General features: G+C 35.8%; 1 pseudogene; it reads left to right on the top strand.

The window, feature by feature from the left end:
- The first annotated feature begins 612 nt into the window (after positions 1-612).
- Positions 613-11,611, top strand: LOC127981617 (GTPase IMAP family member 8-like; annotated as a pseudogene).
- The last annotated feature ends 3,412 nt before the right edge of the window (positions 11,612-15,023 follow it).

The following is a 15,023-nucleotide window of genomic DNA, read 5'->3' as shown; positions in this document are numbered from 1 at the left end:
TGTGAATGAATTGTGGAATGTTGTTAAAGAATCATGGAGTGGAATAACAGCTGAGAGGTGCCACAAGTTGGTTGACTCCATGCCACACAGATGTCAAGCAGTTTTAAAAAACTGTGGTCATACAACTAAATATTAGTTTAGTGATTCACAGGATTGCTAAATCCCAGAAAAAAAAAAAATGTTTGTACAAAATAGTTTTGAGTTTGTACAGTCAAAGGTAGACACTGCTATTTTTTTGAACACACCCCTTTCAACTAATTGCCCAATTGCACAGCCTTAAGAGCGTGCATATCATGAATGCTGGGTCTCATTTGTTTTCTGACAATCTACTGAACCTACTGGTAACTTGTTTGCCACGTAGCAATAAAAAATATACTAAAAACCTTGATTATTCTGGTTAGTCACATTGTACTGCTATTATTTTGAACAATACTGTATATATATATATATATATATATATATATATATATATATATATATATATATATATATATATATATATATTTTTTTTTTTTATATGTTTGTTTATTCAGTTTATTCGTCCATAAATATATATATATATATATATATATATATATATATATATACTCCGTGCTGAACCAGTCCGTGAAAATGATAAATCTCATCAAATCACGGCCGCTAAACTCTCACTTGTTTGTGGTCCTCTGCCAGGAGATGGGGTCAGGGCACGAGCAGCTGCTTCTGCACACTGAAGTTCACTGGCTCTCCAGGGGTCGGGGTTACAGCGGTTGTATGAGCTGCGAGAGGAGGTGAAGTGGTTTTTGACAGAAATCAAATCAGATCTGGTGAAGCATCTGGATGACACTATGTGGCTTGCGTCTCTGTCCTATTTGGTCGATATATTTGACCGCTTGAATGGCCTCAACCTGTCTTTGCAAGGCCGCGAAACTCATATTTTGCTCCTTGCACAGGACGTCACACGATTTCTCCTCCCTATGTCAATCAGCGTCTGAGCACTTGTCAGCAATGAGAAAATAATTCGCGACATACTTTAAAGAGGATTATCGCTCTTTTGCGTGGGTTCGAGATCCGTTTGTGTGCACAGCAAACGAGCTATCAATCGATATGCAGGAACAGCTTATTGAGCTGAAGAGTGACAGTAGACTGAAGGAACTCTTTAGCTCCTGCCCTCTTTGGTCATTCTGGGCAGCACTGATGCAGGAATATACCCTCAACTCAGTGACGTTGCCTTGAAGATTCTCCTTCCTTTTGCGTCAACATACTTGTGTGAGGCAGGAAACTCAAAAATGACTGCACTCAAAACGAAATACCGGAATCGTGCACAAATTGAGGATGATTTGAGGCTATGTTTTTCAAATATTGTGCCAATAATTGAGGATCTTTGCAAGGCAAAGCAGGCTCAGGTCTCACATTAACATCACCTACCTGCAAGCTTCTGTAAAAAATGCAGATGATGTCTACTATTAGGCCTAGTAATAATAACAATAAAGCATATATTAATTTCCGAGGTCTGGTGCAATTCCCAATTATAGCAATAGCCTAGTTATGATAATAGGCCTACTGATGATAATAATAATAATAATAATAATAATAACAATAAAGCATGTAACCTCATATAATTATATAGAAAAAGCCTAGTAATGATAACAGGCCTACTGATGATAATAATAATAATAATAACAACAGTTGAATGGGGGCCCCAACTGCAATGATCCAGCTTTGGGGGGGCCCAGCTTCCAAAAGGTTGAGAACCCCTGGTTTAGATCATGCTTTAACCTGAAAATAATCAGTAAAAGAAACAGACTAACTCTTAACATCCCGCTCGACTCTTGCAGTCAACCTTCTGATCAAGCTAAATATGTTGGCTGTTGGCATGAATTAATTTCACAGTATTTTTACCACCTAAATGACTAATCTTTAAAGTCACAATTCTATAATGGTCAAAATTACTCAGGCCAATGGTATTTTTAATGACATTATTTTATTATTATTATTATTATTATTATTATTATTATTTGAATAATTGTAGCTTACATAAATAGGTAAAGCAAAACAAATATTCGGATTGTCCCTTATTTTTTCCCTTGTTATCCTAAAGAATAAACACTTATTTTTTACAAGAATATGATAACCTATTATTAATTAATAAAAATAATTTAAGCAATTAAAACCATTTTTTAAAACTTGAATTTAAATACTATTAAACTAACTTTAAATTCTCAAGGAATTTATAAGTAAAAAAAAAAAACGTTTTAAATGAACTTGTGTTAACAATATAATTCGATTTTTTTAAATGAACAATTCCTGTATAAAATGGGACAGCAACCTTTATATCAGTGGTTCTCAACTTTTTTTCCAGCGGGCCACACTATGGTCTAAGTACAAGTCTACGCATATAATTTACATATTATGTCAGCAATACAAACCAACCTGATTTATAATATTATAGCCTAACTATTATGATATATAATCTATTACATTCATTGAAATAAACAATTCTACTCCCCATAAATAAAACACCTGATGCTGTCGGGAGCTGACCAATTTTGTGAGATTCGGCTTGAAAGGAGTAACACAAAGAAGTTGTGATTGTAACGCCTGTTATACTTTCCGCATGAGCAATCCGGACGCGTACACGGCCAGTGCGGACGCAGACTTCTTCAATTTATACTTCTGAATGCGCAGGCTGATGGCCAGCTCTACAATTGCCCAGAATTATTGCACATCGCTGTCTTTATATTCTTTTATTGACGGATTGCACAGGTTCGAGTAGCAATGAGCTTCTTCACTCTGCCAGAACATGTGCAATTTTGTTTTTGAAGCCAACTGACCAGGCGCACCTGTCCCCGCGGTCGTCTGCTCAGAGCCTCTGCAGACACTCTCCAATGACGATTTTTACATCACGCCTACCTAACGGTCCATAGAGGACGCAGAAAGTTTGACAGAGGCTTTAAGATGCAGGCCTGCATGACCTGATGCGCAACATTTCAGAAAATGTGCGTTCACAAATGTAGCCTATTTTGATCCAAATATGGAAAGCACTTTTGAATTTAATAATATGAGGTTCTCTCTTGAGATATTTTGCCACATTTCTTCAATTAAGGATTGTTACATAGTGTATGGTGTTTCCATTTATCTGAACTTCTTCAAGTGAGTTGCGGGGCAAAAAATAAAAAATAAACGCAAATCCAGGACATCTCCTTCTATACTGATACTGCAACTATTCACAGTTTGTACGTGTTCATTCGCTGGCATTTTCTGAATTTCTTTTTTTCCTCCCTTAAAAACTAATTTGTCCATTATGATGCGCAATTTTACCTTAAAAGGCAATTTACCTAATTGCTGTTGATGACTATTTGAATTGAATTCTGCCAAAGTGCGCGCTTGTATGTGTTCGTTAAACGCTTATGCCAGTGCTCATGTATGAAAATAATATATGAAGAAGAAATAAATCACAAAAACATTAGGATAAGCTTATATTTAATTAGTAGCATAATTTTTTTTTTAATTTATGTAAACAATAACATTTTACAAACTGATAAAAAAAAATGTTTTTATTCAGCATGTGGTGCAGGCCGCATTGGAATTCGTGATGGGCCGCGGGTTGAGAACCACTGCTTTATATCAAACATTTTTAAATCGTCCACAGCTGAGCTTTGCAGTAGGCTGATCTGCACCAGATCAAGTGAAGTGAATGTAATGAACAAAGTCATTTTCAGATGCAATGAAAAAAAACAAAAAAAAACATGGATAACCTAGATTAGTGCCAGGCTCTGTTCTGAAGTAAAATAATTATAATTACTGTTAACCAAGAGTAACACATTTTAACGGATTAATCGCCTATTTTCATTTGCTGAATGTTTTCTTTATTTTTTATTTTTTAAACACGCTAAAAAATAAATGAAGTTTGTCAGAGGAAAAAAATATATGAGTGGTGTATATGTTTCATTTTAACGGATCAATCACATATTTTCGTTTGCTGCATGTTTATTTTTTATTTTTTTTAACACGCTAAAAAATAAATCAGAGTTTGTGAGAGGAAATAAATAGGCTATTAGAAAATATTTTACAACAAATCCTTTAAATGTAACAAATTTATCAGAACAAAACAATAATTAAAAACATATAATTCTAGTGGATAAATATAATTGCAGCATATAATAATATAGGCTTAGTAATAAAAAAACAAAAAATAATAATAATTTAAAGCTAAGCATAAGGTAAGGTTGGGCTTTCTCGATCGGGACAAATCAAACATTTCCATATTTGTGATGTTGCCCATTTGAAGCTTATCTATTAATCATGAGGTAAATAGGCTGTGTGCGTTTCAGTATCGATGGAAAAAAAAAATCATAATTAACAATGTCAAAGTGCTCACGCCGAATGTCTGGTGAACGACTGCTGTTTCCAGTGAATATGTGCGCGAGGCACCAGCACGATCAAACAGCTGAAACAAATAATACTTCATTTTTGGTCACACATCAGGCATAATTCAAAAATGCTGGTAGTTTGAAAAATCAAGAATAATAACAGAGTTAATACCAATTATTGCTAAATGCTGGACCGTTCCCATTTTGCTCTGCATATGGAACCTGAAGATTTTTTTAAACCAAGAATGAATCGAAATGAAAATGAAATTAAAACATTTAGCTTATATAAATATATAGGCCTTATATTTATTTACGGTTTAATAAAAATAGCATGCATATGATCCTTTGTTTTAAGGTCTTCTTTTAATTTTTGTTTAGTAGACTGTAGCCTAAGACTATCCTTCATTTTAAAAATTAACAAATTGTAAAAAAAAATTTTTTTTTTTAAATGTTACAATGTTATATCATAATGTTATTGTTGTCTTCCTTCTTTTATCTCATTTTACAATTACATTAATTTTGCAATCCGTCCCTTTGCGCCACCTGGCGGTAGTTTCGCGAATGATTTTAACAAGCGACTGAATTACAGTTACCACCGAGGCACTGCCGCAGATAGGCTGGCCACCTACTGTACTGTTAGTGTCTGTGTTTGCTAAATATTTAAAATATGTTACTCAATCTAAATGATGTTGCAGTCTTGCTGAGTTTGTTTAATAATATTTGCAGCCCTGTTAAATGTTTGCTGTCTTGCATTTGCCCAAAAATAAAAATTGAGTTTTGTTGATTGCCTTGTTGTGTTTGTGGCTTTGTTGACAGTTTTTATAAGCGCATATGACATATTTTTGTATAGAAGGCCTGTAACATTTATAACATATTAAGTGCACAGTAATTTATAAATGTTTACTGAGACTCAAGTGTCCTTTTATGGAGATTTAAATGCCTGGATTTTGCAGGGACTATTTTCATGCACAGGGATGTACATGGATTTGCCGTGAGTGAGTAAACATTTCCATCCGTGTCTGGGAGTTTATTGTGTTAGTGAGTGGACTGAAAAACTGCCGCACATAGAACAGTCCGTTTCTGACTGTGTCCAGAAATCAGAAACTTTTCATTTTCGGGTTTGTGCGCTGACGTGAACAGTCTGGAAACACCTTTTCATGCAGTGATAGCTGGCCAATCACAGCACACCTCGCTTTTAAGACCGATGAGCTTTATAAAAATCTACATGTTTCAGAAAGGCGGGGCACAGAGGAGAAACAATAATGTACCGTATGTGGAAAATAATGTTGTTTTCTTTTTACTTTAAACTGCATAAACACATTTCAATGCACCAAATACACAAAATAATGTTACTTTTAGCAACATCATTAGAGGCCTTTTAAAACCTTCAAGACGCTTTTATAAAGGCTTATGAATCTGTTCATTTGACTGTTACTGTAATAAATCTGTGCAGTGTCAGGTAATCATTAGCTCATGTGTGACATCGGTCAGTGTTTGAACATGTTTATTGAATGCTGTGCACCAATCAGGCGCCTGCTCTAACAGTAACAGAAAGAACAGCTAACTTCCTGCTGGAGGACCATTTTAAGTGAAAGTAAATCTAAAGCCATCACTGCTGTTTTGTCTATTTTTCTTTGGACTAAATCTTCAGCATGTTTCATTTAAAGAGTGTGCTTTTTTAATGCTTTGTGCTGTTTTTGTTTTCTAAGAAGGGTTATTCTTGTGATCTTTCTGGAGTCATTTTCACTAACGACTTAATCTTTGACCTACGACTAAAGTTAGACCTTCCACACCTACTGGTAAAAAATCTCTCCATACGGACTCGAAGACTGTATTTGTTATTGCCAAACTGATTTTTTAACCTTTATCTTCCTATAATTTAATTAATTCATGTGGTAAGGTTTATAATTTAATCAAGTATTCTGAAAAAGGAGTTAAAAGATATTAATTTTAATAGTAGTCTAATTAAAAGCCATTCTTTTATTTTAAACCTGTTTCAGTCAGTTGGATCAAAAGCTAGTGCTGAGCAAAGATTAATCATGATTAATTGCATCCAATCTAAAAAGTTTTTGTAAATATAATATATGTATGTGTACTGTGTATATTTATCATGCATGTATAAACACACATGCACAGTGGTGTAACTACAGTCGCACTGGGGCCTGTGCCGCAGGGGAGCCCACTGGCGAAGAAGTTACCATATCAATATATATATATAGAGAAATATTAAATTTCACGTTTTTCAATTTATTTTTGAAGCTTTGATTGTGTTTACAGTGTGCAATATAACGTGATCATGTTTTGCGTGTAAAAAAAACACAGTATTTTTCACACAATTCACCTATCTGTATACCGCTGTTTTCACTGTCATAAAAACAGGCTGATGACTTCCTTGTTCTATGAAGTCCCTCCTTCAGAAATACGTAACGGGTTCTGATTGGGCCAGCGGTTCCTATGTTGTGATTCGACAGCAGCTGAGCGCACGCTGCCCTCCTGGTAATGCGCGATTGGACTAGTTTTGAGGAGCAAGTGGGCAGGAGCATGTGCGGGAGATGTACTTATAATCACAGGAGCATTTCTACTGATGAGATGCGCATGAAAATCGCATTTGTTTTTTGCACAGCCCTAACATCTAGTTAACAAAGCTAAACGTGTAATAAGTTACAGAAACTGTTAAACGCACTAACTTAAATAATAAAATACACTTACCGGTTGTGGTCCATAAACAACGTCTTCTCCAGACAAAGAGGGAACTGCTCCATCTTTCAAGAATAATCTTTGTGCGAATCCGGCATTAAACTGATTGAGATTGAGGAAGCTGTCCTCACAAAATGTGCTGCACATAGTTTTACACGTGGATTATAATTTTCGGGAACTGAGTTACAAACATAAATTGTAACCATTAATCTCCAAGTACAGCGTCCCTGGGAAGCCCAAACCAAGATGATTGGACTCGGAGATGAAAATAACAGCGTTTCAACAACATTATGACAAACACAAAACGCAGCTCTTCCTTCTTCTCCGTCGGAGCGCAACAAGACCACGTCCCCCTTTTTGTGTATTCCTGTGGGTGGAGGTTAGTCAAAAAACTGTTCTAGTGACGTCATTACTGCAGAAACTAGAGGGATGTAGTCCAAACTGGTCAAATACTCTAACAACAACATTACACACCAACTAAAGTTTAAAACATGGGATCACGAAGAACAGGACCTTAAATAATACAGTATAATTAATGCCAAGAGTCTTCACAGCAGTGAATAAATATATGGGTCAAAGTCGAAAAAGTGTTTAAGCATAAAAAAAGTGTAATACTGCTTTAAAGTGACGTGACATTCAGCCAAGTATGGTGACCCATACTCAGAATTTGTGCTCTGCATTTAACCCATCCGAAATGCACACACACAGAGCAGTGAACACACACACACACACACACACACACACCCGGAGCAGTGGGCAGCCATTTATGCTGCGGCGCCCGGGGAGCAGTTGGGGGTTCGGTGCCTTGCTCAAGGGCACCTAAGTCGTGGTATTGAAGGTGGAGAGAGAGAGAGCTGTACATGCACTACCCCCACCCACAATTCCGTCTGGCCCGAGACTAGAACCCACAACCCTTCGATTGGGAGTCCAACCCTCTAACCATTAGGCCACGACTGTCATTCAGTGTAACAAGCTTATCAGGTATATTTACAACAAAAATCTATATATGACATATTAAAAGATTAATTACTTTCAATCCAAATATTAATGAGTTGTAATTTTACATTTTTAACATTTGCCTCCTAGGTTTTGCCTATTTGTCAGTAAGAATTTTTTTTTACTAATTTAAAACACAATAAAATTTAGTATGCTCCACTATTCTTTTATATATATTAATATGTACACATCAGAATAAGCATGTTGTTTGAATTTTTGCATAAATATTGTGTTACACTGAATGACAATGTAACATTATTTCAACCAAATTTTAACATTTTATTCTCCAAAAACGTATTTGAAACTTATTTTACTTACATTTAATATGCTTTCTATGGACACAAAATCACTTTTATACATTTCTTTTGATGTGGACATCTTAACGTCTTTGACCCAATACATTTGCATTAATTACTTGTGTGATTTAATGGTCTAGTGGTAAAATTTTGTCAAGCATTTCTGAAGTTCTGGGTTCCAATCCACCCTTTTATAGTTTTTTTTCCCCCTCATTAATACCAATGTTCATCATTGATTGTATATCAAGAGCAAGGACACGTTTGTGTGCATTTTGTTTTGTGCTTTTACCAGAACGAAGCACTCGATCGTCTGTGTGAAGACTGCATGATATGCACAAGCTCCAAGAGAGAACTGATAACAGCTGCAACGAGCACTCACCAAAACACATTCCAGTGACAGATCAGACAGGTGTTTCCTTCTTTTAGGTACATCTAACTGTGCCGGCCACATGATGTCACAAAAAGTGGTGGGTTCAGACTCTCTGTCTTAAAGAATGTGGTTGCTTTGCTTTCTGCGTGTGTGCGTGTTATGGAGAGAGACGCTCAAAAAGAGAACTATTCAAATTAATATAAGAAACAGATAAGATAATGATTTTAGTTGGTCTAAATTAAGTAGGTTAGGCACAAAATTTGCTCATGTGGGTTCCCTTAGACACGAGCGCGTGTTTGTATGTGCTTCATAACCGTGAAACCATTGTAATAGCCTGCACTGGCGCCTGTCATTACTAAGTTATGCTACTGCACACGCATGTGTGTATATATATAAAAAAATACAAATGTTATGTTTAGTCTATATATTGAATGAATATATGTTATTATGAATATAACTTATAAATTTGGCTGTAACAAATCAAGTATTTACTTTAATCTCAGTTTAGGTCAGCTGAAAAAAAAAAACGTAAATATGTAATACTAATACGGGTTGTTGTGAATACCTTTGAAGTTCTGTGTGAATATGATATGACGGTCAAATTCTCATGAACTGACTCAGAGCAGTTCTAGAAATCATGTTCATGACTCAGGAACATACTTTCCAGAAGGCCAACAATTCAATAGAAATGTGTTTTAATGGTCTTATGAAGTATTCTAATTTGTTGAGATCGTGAATTGGTGGGTTTTTGTTAAATGTGAGCCAAAGTCATCACAATTAAAAGAACCAAAGACTTAAACTACTTAAAGGGTTAGTTCAGCAAAATATTAAAATTATGTCATTAATAACTCACCCTCATGTCGTTCCAAACCCGTGAGACCTCTGTTTATCTTCTGAACACAGTTTAAGATATTTTAGATTTAGTCCGAGAGCTCTCAGTCCCTCCATTGAAGCTGTGTGTACGGTCTACTGTCCATGTCCAGAAAGGTAAGAAAAACATCATCAAAGTAGTCCATGTAACATCAGAGGGTCAGTTAGAATATTTTTAAAGTTAAGAAGCATGAAACTGAAATGTGTGAGGGTAAAACACAGATTGGAGAGAAGCAAGTGCATGTGATTAATTCTCCAGATCTTCTGGATCCAGAACTGTCTGATGAGAAGAAGGAGGAACTGAAAGAGCAGCTGGTCTCTCGATGTTCAGCAGGTCTCTGTGTAGTTCTGCTCACCGTTCCTCTAGAGCAACCTGTTCAAAGTGAGGAAGAGATCCTGGAGTATATTAAAGATCTACTTGGTCCTGAAGTACAGAAATACATGATGGTCCTTTTCACTCGTGGAGATGAACTGGAGGATCTGGATGAACCACAGACCATTGAGGAATATCTACAAAGCAAAGATCATGAGGATCTCCTGCGACTGGTGAATGAATGTGGAGGAACGTTTCACTGTTTCAATAACAAGAAGCATGTAGAAGGTCAAGTCGAACAATTAGTACAGAAAATTGAAGAAATGATGTTGAAGAACCGAGGGAAATATACCATGCAACAGATGAAAAGGAGTGGCAGCAAAAGAGGTCCACGTGTCAATTGTACGTTATGTATAAATATTAACATTGTTTATGACTTCAGTAATACAGACATAAGGGGATTTGTGTACATGAATTTAATTAAATTCAAGTTTATTTGTATAGCGCTTTTCACATTACAAATCATTGCGAAGCAGCTTTACAGAAAATGTTTCTACATTATATTTAGGAGTAGGTTATTATTGGTGCAGTAAAAAAATCATGCAGTTAGTTCATTTACATGTAAATTAGACTGTGAACACTATTAACGGCAATGATTATATGTTGCGATTAAACTTGCAGCAAAATTTTGTAGTTTTGTATGTTGTTCCATTACTAGTTTGTGTCACTACTCATATGGGACGAATCCCTGGAGTGTGTTTTATTGCTGATATGATTTGATCTGTAGTTTCAGGAGAGTCTCCAGCAAAAAGTCCAGATGAGATTCAACAGATTACTGAGACTGAGATGAAAGACCAGATCAGGCTGGTTCTTCTGGAAAAAACTGGATGTGGGAAAAGTGCCACTGGAAACACTATCATCGGCAGAAATGTGTTTGATTCTTCAGCCGCTTCAACCTCGCAGACCAAACAGTGTCAGTCAGAAACTACCGTGAGGATGGGTAAAGAAATATCAGTGATTGACACTCCTGGACTCTATGATACTGAACTCAGTAAACCGCAGGTTCAAAGAGAAATAGTGAAGTGTGTAACATTCGCCTCTCCTGGACCTCATGCTTTTATTATCATCATTAGAGTGGGTCGATTCACTGAGGAGGAGAAAAATACAGTACAACATCTCAAAGAAGTGTTTGGAGAACAGATACTAAACTACACCATGATCCTCTTCACTTATAAAGATCAGTTAGAGAAGCAAAATGAAACCACTGAGTAGTATCTACAGAGAGGTGATCCAGCTCTTCAAGAACTTGTGCAGAGCTGTGGAAACCGATTCTTCTGCTGGTTTCCCACAGTTCAAAGATCTGATCAGGAAAATAGAGGCCATGATGGAAGAAAATGGAGGGACACACTTTACTAGTGACATGTTTGATGAAACAGAGAAATGCATTCAGAAGATTCAGAAGCAGAAACTGGATGACAAAGTGAAACAGTACAAACAGCAGAACAAACGGCTCACTAAAACAGAATGGAGGAAAATATACTGGCATTTAGTTGAGGAGTCACGACAGGAAGCAGAGCGATCATTCTCTGATATAAATCTGCACTTCCTGGGAAGCAGCCCGACATTGACCAGTGAGGAAGGAGCGAGTGCCACAAAAGAAGCTGAGCACAAAGCAACCGGTCTTTTTAGAGCAGTTATAGGTAACACTTTAGAATAAGGTTCCATTAGTTAACGTTAGTTAATGTATTAATTAACATGAACAAACAATGAATAATACATTTATTACTGTATTTATTCATCTTCGTTAATGTTAGTTAATGAAAATACAGTTATTCATTGTTAGTTCATGGTAATTCACAGTGCATTAACTAATGTTAACAAGCACAATTTTTGATTTAAATAATGCATTAGTAAATGTTGAAATTAACATGAACTAAGACTTATAAATGCTGTAGAAGGATTGTTCTTGCTTAGTTCATGTTAACGAAAGTAGTTAACTAACATTAACTAATGGAACCTTATTCTAAAGTGTTACCCAGTTATACTTGCATTCAGAGAGAGGATGTGTGTGATTCAGTGAAAAACCACAAAGATCAGACACAAGTCATTATCCAGCTCAATTCAATTCAAGTTTTGTTCTCATCTGACAGTGTCACCGCAGTCAAATACATGATATTGCTTAATATTAAGTGTCTTTTAAACCCCAAATCATCAAGCCAAAGGTCACAAACTCTGTCAGGTGACAGAAATGGGGGGAAACAACATTTTGGCTCTGTCCTACTAATGCTGAATCACAATTCTTTCTTTTTTTTTAAATGGACGTTTACTCAAACTTCAGTATTTTGGCTCATGATGGTTGTAGCTCCTTGAAACTAAAACTGATCTTTAGAGCATGCGATCTTTCATACGATCAACTTTACAATAAGTGGACTACTTGTGATGGACTGGCCCTTGAGAAAAACGCTTATGATGGATCATAATTCTGATTCGCTTTAGTTTCTTAAAGAGATGAACATGTAAACAACTTCAGTCTGAGCTGAACTCTTGGGAGAAAAATACAGCTTAAATAAGTCAAAACCATGATATTACAAAGATCAACTAAAGGAGAAATATAAAACTGTTGAGCAGTTTCTACAGAATGAAGATCCAAATCTTCAATCCTTAAATACGGTAATCAGAAGTACAGAGAAACTAATGAAAACAGAAGATGTGTGTGATTCAATGAGAGACAAGGATCAGACACATACGACAAACTAAATCAATGCATGCTTCTTAAACTATCTTATTCATAAGGAAACATTTAAATATTACTCAATGTCATTGATTACACAAATCTTCTAAATCAATTTATCTGTACAGTGCAAATAACAATAGTAAGTGTTCAAATTACTGTATATCTGAACAATTGTAGATTGTAGAAAGAAAAAAAAACAGCTGAACAAAAATGACATATTCCAGATTTGAATATTCTACAAGCTCCAGTTCTCAAAAGTCCCGGGAACCAATGTTCTGTAGGTGTTTTTTTTCCTTATTCAAGTGACTTAACATTTTTAGTTTTTCACTAACCATGCATAACTTTTTTTTTCTCAAAAACACAATCATGTACATACATGCATTTCACATATTATTATAGCCCAGTTTGTGCTGATTACAGTAAGATTAGACTTTACCCATTTAGATATTTATAAGAAACTGAAAAAAGCACAAATGTCAGGGCATGAAAAAACTTCTTCAGGCCGCAAAAATACCCTTAGACTCCAGAGGGTTAATATAAAGCCCTATAAAGTTCTAGATCCAAGATGGTTGTAGGTGTTTATAGCTGAATGAGGCTCTGTAAATCTGTAAAAAAGTTGGCAGTTAACAAATAAAAGAATAGTTGATGAACAGTGTTTAAGTGTTTCTGTCATTCTTCTAGCTCCTCTTTAGGAACATAAAGATATGAATCACAAGATGTTTTTTTTCAGTCATATTGTTCCTCTTTTTGTATGGTAATGCAAAGATTTTGGCCACATATAAAAACATTATTTCTTAATGCCATTTTTGAGTTACTCAAAATATTATTCTGTAGTATGTTACTGAAATAACAATGATGTTAAAGGGGCCATGAGTTGAGAAATCAAATTTGCCTTGACATTTTGACAAATGCAATGATATTTGGACCTTGGAGACGAGGAAAGAGAGGAGGTATTAAACTGGGGAAATAAACCACTGCTGCCAAAAATGAATTTGAGGAACGTGAAGTCTCTGAGGAACAAAACAGAGGAACTGCACTCCTTCCAGGATTTGTTAAAACTATCTCCAGTTGGTGTTTACAGAGTCCTGGCTGCTCTGTGATGTCCCGACTCACTGGTTGAACTCAAAGTTTCCCCATGTTCAAGCACACAGGGAGGAGCGTTAGTGTCCATATCAGAGAAGTCATCCAGCTTTAATAATCATATAATCTAATACTGATTTAGTTTATTGTGATGTTTAACAAATGCAAATAGCAGCCACTGAATGCTCAGAGTAACATTATAACTGAACATGTTCAAATGTATTTTTAGTATGATTGTTTAGAGTAAGTAAAACACCCCCGCATTACCCCATCATTTTAATTCCTCAAATAAATGAGTATGTATGAGCAGTATTTTAGCACTTGCAGCTATTTCATCAGAATGAACATAAATAATGTGAATTTAAGCAATTCATTTGTAATGTCTATTTAGTGTCTTTCATTATTAATATTATAGTTTGTGTTCTCTCATGTGCTCATTTAGGTTTGATCCGAGGTTTTCCAGTGTTTGTGAGAGTGTCAGTGCTGTTTTTAAAGTTATAATTTAACCTGAAGGTGCGGTCCATCATCATCGTCATAAGATTGTCTTTGGCTCTGTGCAGCCTTTACCTCCATCCACAGGAGTCTGACAGGCAGCTGGTAGTCCACTGTATGAAGTATTTTTGGGTATAATTATGTCACAGTTTACTTTATTTTGGTTTCCTTACTTACATATGAACTATAGCAGGGGTCACCGCACTGTGTCCTGCAGAGTTAAGCTCCACTTACACACCTGCCTTGAAGTTTCAAGACCAAACAAGACTTTGATTAGCTGGTTCAGGTGTGTTTAACTAGCCCTAACCCTAATCTCTTGAGGTTTTTCAAATTTATATAATTTATATTATTAAGGTTTCAGGAAGAGGAGTGTGTGGAACAACACACTGGACAGCAGCAAAAGAATCTGAAAGAAATCAATCAGCAAACTGGATGAGGAGGGATTAGAGATTGCTGTCACAATGGCATTGTAATGTGCTCGGAGAGAAGGAGAGTCGAGAAAAGAAAATGCAAGAGGGTTGACGTTGTAACTTTCCCGAGTTTAATAAAAGTACTTAAACATCACACAGTCAAATGAGGAAAAGAAAAGAAGTGTTCAAACATCTAACTCTGGTCACAAAAGAAAATATCAACCTCAGAGATCGGTAGAGCAGGTAACTCCTCTTCTCACCTATCAGTTCTACCTCAGACATCACATAAACGTGACCGTTACAGCATTCTTCTCATGGCCATAATACATTACAAAACATACTTATTTGTGGTTGTAACTTTTATGAGTATGATTATTTATAACACCCAATGAACACCATTTTAAATCCACTTA

The sequence above is a fragment of the Carassius gibelio genome, chromosome A4 (genome assembly GCF_023724105.1).
Source record: "Carassius gibelio isolate Cgi1373 ecotype wild population from Czech Republic chromosome A4, carGib1.2-hapl.c, whole genome shotgun sequence".
NCBI classification, from domain to species: domain Eukaryota; kingdom Metazoa; phylum Chordata; class Actinopteri; order Cypriniformes; family Cyprinidae; genus Carassius; species Carassius gibelio.
Note: the sequence above shows the minus strand (reverse complement) of the source record. Positions and strands in the feature narration are given on the sequence as shown.